The 4,607-nt window shown below is 41.6% G+C and overlaps 1 pseudogene; it reads right to left on the reverse strand.

Annotated features, from left to right (window-relative positions):
* Positions 1–2,671: 2,671 nt before the first annotated feature.
* Positions 2,672–4,131, reverse strand: LOC129560101 (actin-related protein 3 pseudogene; annotated as a pseudogene).
* Positions 4,132–4,607: the final 476 nt, after the last annotated feature.

The following is a 4,607-nucleotide window of genomic DNA, read 5'->3' on the forward strand; positions in this document are numbered from 1 at the left end:
GAACAGAGGAAAATTTATACGTCGAACCTGGACTGGTCACTTATGATAATATACATGCTACAATTCCATTCTCCCCAATTCCCACAGATGGATTTTTAGAAACAAAATGTTCCCCATAGACTATGACTATCAATCATTTCATTTTAAACCTAAAAAAATTCATTATATGTTCTCTGGCTTAGAATTTTCTCTTTTAATTATAAGTAAACATCAGCTAATGTTGACAAGTCCATGGCCTTGAACAAAGAGATTCAGTTCAGTTTAGTTCAGTTGCTCAGTCGTGTCCGACTCTTTGTGACCCCATGGACTGCAGCACGCTTCCCGTCTATCTCCAACTCCTGGAGCTTGTTCAAACTCATGTCCGTTGAGTCGGTGATGCCATACAACCATCTTATCCTCTGTTGTCCCCTTCTCCTTCTGCCTTCAATCTTTCTCAGCATCAGGGTCTTTTCAAATGTGTCAATTCTTCACATCAGGTGGCCAAAGTATTGGAGTTTCAGCTTCAACATCAGTCCTTCCAATGAATATTCAGGACTAATTTCCTTTAGGATGGACTGGTTGGATCTCCTTGCTGTCCAAGTAACTCTTGAGAGTCTTCTCCAACACCACAGTTCAAAAGCATCAATTATTCAGCACTCAGCTGTCTTTATAGTCCAACTCTCACATCCATACATGACTACTGGAAAAACCATAGCTTTGACTAGACAGACCTTTGTTGGCTAAGTAATGCCTCTGCTTTTTAATATGCTATCTAGGTTGGTCATAGCTTGTCTTCCAAGGAGTAAGCGTCTTTTAATTTCATGGCAGCAGTCACCATCTGCAGTGATTTTGGAGCACCCCTCCCCGCCAAAAAAAGTCTGTCACTGTTTCCCCATCTATTTACCATGAAGTGATGGGACTGGATGCCATGATCTTTGTTTTCTGAATGTTGAGCCTTAAGCCAACTTTTTCACTTTCCTTTTTCACTTTCATCAAGAGGTTCTTTAGTTCTTCACTTTCTGCCATAAGGGTGGTATCATCTGTGTATTTGAGGTTATTTCTCCCAGCAATCTTGATTCCAGCTTGTGCTTCATCCAGCCCAGAGTTTCTCATGATGTACTCTGCATATAAGTTAAATAAGCAGAGTGACAATAGACAATAGACTCCTTTCCCAATTTGGAACCAGTCTGTTGTTCCATGTCCAGTTCTAACTGTTGCTTCCTGACCTGCATACAGGTTTCTCAGGAGGCAGCTCAGGTGGTCTGGTATTCCCATCTCTTGAAGAATTTCCAACAATTTGTTGTGATGCACACAATCACTAGGCTTCCCTGGTGGCTCAGATGGTAAAGCCTCTGCCTGCAATGCAGGAGACCCAGGTTCAGTCTTTGGGTTGGGAAGAGCCCCTGGAGAAGGAAATGGCAACCCACTCCAGTACTCTTGCCTGGAAAATTCCATGGACTGAGGAGCCTGGTAGACTACAGTCCATGGGGTCTCAAAGAGTCGAACACGACTGAGCAACTTCATGTTCGTTCATTCACACAATCAAAGGTTTTGGCATGGTCAATAAAGCAGAATTAGATGTATTTCTGGAACTCTCTTGCTTTTTCTATGATCCAATGGACATTGGCAATTTGATCTCTGATTCCTCTGCCTTTTCTAAATCCAGCTTGAACATCTGGAAGTTCACAGGTCACATACAGTTAAAGCCTGGCTTGGAGAATTTTGATTGCTCTGCTGTAAATTTAATATGTATGTAACTATTAGTGAGAGGGAGCAGATTTTTTTAAACTTTAACATTTTTGTTACAGAAGAAAGTGATGCTTTTAGTATAACTTTACCCAGTCATTCCCTTTAAATTTTCTGTGATAACATTTTTAGTGGGTTTCTTGTAAACAGTCTGAAATTAGACTTTTCTTTTTGTTCTGTTTCACCTTGTATTACCAACTTTGCTTACAAATGGGAGGTTGTATTATATTTTTAGTGGTGCAAAATATGCCAAAAATAAATAATTAAGTAAATAAATGAAATAAATTCACTGTAAAGAGATCCAAGAGAAAGAGCAAGGCTTCTGTGAGATACATGAAGCTATGCCTCATGGGTCCCTTTCAAACTCTTTTTTTTTTTTTTTACTGGTCCAACAGTCTTGTCTTAACTTTTCCTTTAAAGCGAGAAGACAGAATGCGAGTAATCAGAAAGCACTAGCAGGCATCAGTTAATCCAAGACACTAGCTTCTTAGTTCCAAAAGCACTTGCAAAGAAAACCATTGGGGGGCACAGGAGGGTGGAAGCACTTCATAATAACTGGAATCCCATGAGTGTGTATGTACGCCAAGTCTCACAGGCTATTTTTTGTATTTATCCTTTGCTTGGTCACTTTTTTTTTTTTACCCTCAAATACTAGTTTTTCTTTGACTTTTTTTCCTCAAAGTATAAAAAGTATGAAATATAAACAAGCTCTTGCATTGCACACACTTCAAAGTGTACAATTCAAGCGTTATAGAGCTATCTACATACTGATAAATCCCATCAAATCTTGGATAATTCAATAATATACAAAATACCAGGGCACAGAAAGAACTAAAACCCACTTCTTTTTGATACATGCAAGATTCAAATATTCAATCTAAAGAAAAACAATCATTTTGACTCTCCTCTACATTCGCATGTTGATATATTTATTAAAATATTCCTGTATAATTAATGTTTGGTCTTATTATTTCAAGTCAGGCTTAAAACCAGCCATCCAGACAAAACAGGTAATCAGAAAGACTATTTCTTCCCCACCTCCCTAACCCCAATAACTATGAAGCCAATTTTACGACATGACTCCAAACACTGGATTGTGACGAAAATACTAGGTCCAATTTCTTCATAATCCTTTTTGGTGTGGCATCCTTGGTAGAACTCAGGTGTGGAAGCCAGCATAGATCCTCCAAACCAAACTGCATATCGTTGCATGTGGTGTGTAATGACTTGCACGTCAATAGGTTTTGGCTTCAATCGACCACCACTCAATTCCTCACTTAATTTCAGCCTGGCATCTACAGTTCTTTTCAAATCTCTTTGCAAGCGACATCCAAAGTCCCTGAACATGGTTGAACCTCCAGAGAGGACAATATTCTTGTAGAGAGGACGTCTGACATCGATAGGGCAATTCTGAATTACTTCATCTACAACTTCTGAGATAGGCTGGGTAAAGTCTGGGTTAGCAAACTCTGGATGAAAAAAAATTTCAGGTCCCAAGAATCTCTCATATCCAACATCAATGGAAAACTCTTTCTTTGAGATAGCATTGATTCCAGTATACTGTTTAATCCACTTTGATCCATCTGTATCATACTTGTTAAATTCTTTTACTAAGTCTGGGCAGACATAACTATAGCGCTCCTTCACTGCCTTAGCAGTTTCCAAGGATTGCTCTGGAGGAATTCCTACTTCTCGATCTCTCAACAATTGCTGAATAAAATATGTTATATCCCGGCCTGCGATTGGAATGTGCTTAATACAGCTGCCAATCACATACCCTTCAGCCACAGGGATGACATGAGTGACACCGTCTCCACTGTCTATTACTGTACCGGTCAACGTCCATTCTCCTACTTGTCTGGAGGTCCAAGATGCAACTAAGGCAAGAACAGCCTGTACAGCAATGTACAAGCCAGGAACACTGAAGGACTCAAACATTATATCAGCAGTATATTCCCTGTTTTCTGGAGTATTCAGTGGAGTTTCAGTCAAAAGAAAATAATGATCTTCAGGTTCTGCCCTTAAATATTTAAAGATCACTTGCTCCATAAACCTTTCCATCAAGTCCCAATCTTCAACTATACCATGGCAGATTGGCCACTTCCGTTGCATATGTAGGTTTTTCTATTGCTTCATCACCAATGAAGAAGTCTAGGTCATCAACACCTTTCATCACCCTCCTTTGAGCTTGATCTCCCACTTTTGCTGACTCCTTCATAGCAATTCAGGAAGGGATGATAAACTGTGGTTCCATATTTCCAGCATATCCTAGTTTTGTACACCCCGTGCCACAGTCCACCACACAGGCCGGCAGCCGTCCCGCCATCTTCCTCCTCGCCTGCTGCTGCTGCCGCCGCCGTCTGCTCCGTGCCGGTTGGAGCCAGGGATGGGCGGCGGGAGGTAGAAGCTATCAGGGCCACCCTCTCCGTCTCCGGGGGAGCCGGGAAGCCGTAGCAGTAGCAAGAGAGAAGCAGGCTCGGTCAGCGGCTACCACTTCCGCAACCCTGGCAGGGAGGCAGTCCCCGCCCTCCCTTTCAAACTCTTAATCAACTTCTCAGTCTGTAGTGTATGAAGACTTTTTCTGAATTTGCTGCTCTTACATCCATTTTCATCCCAGATAAAAGCAACAGCATCCTTCTTGTTGTTTACTCAGTCTATGAGTATGAGACTCATTTTTAAATCCTCTCATCTCATCCCCTCCATCCCCTCTGCCAGATAATCCTGGTTCCCTGGAAGTGTTTCCCGAATCTCACCCTCTAATCTCTGTTTCTGCTTTGATCCTGTCCACACCACCAGCATCTCTCACCTGAGCTGCTATATCACGTGGTCGGCCAGTCTTCCTACCAGGACTCTGTTCTCCTCCTACCTCTTGGGGTCTGTTC

This window comes from Moschus berezovskii, chromosome 16 (assembly GCF_049115385.1).
Source record: "Moschus berezovskii isolate FMDL1 chromosome 16, NW_MosBer_1.0, whole genome shotgun sequence".
NCBI classification, from domain to species: domain Eukaryota; kingdom Metazoa; phylum Chordata; class Mammalia; order Artiodactyla; family Moschidae; genus Moschus; species Moschus berezovskii.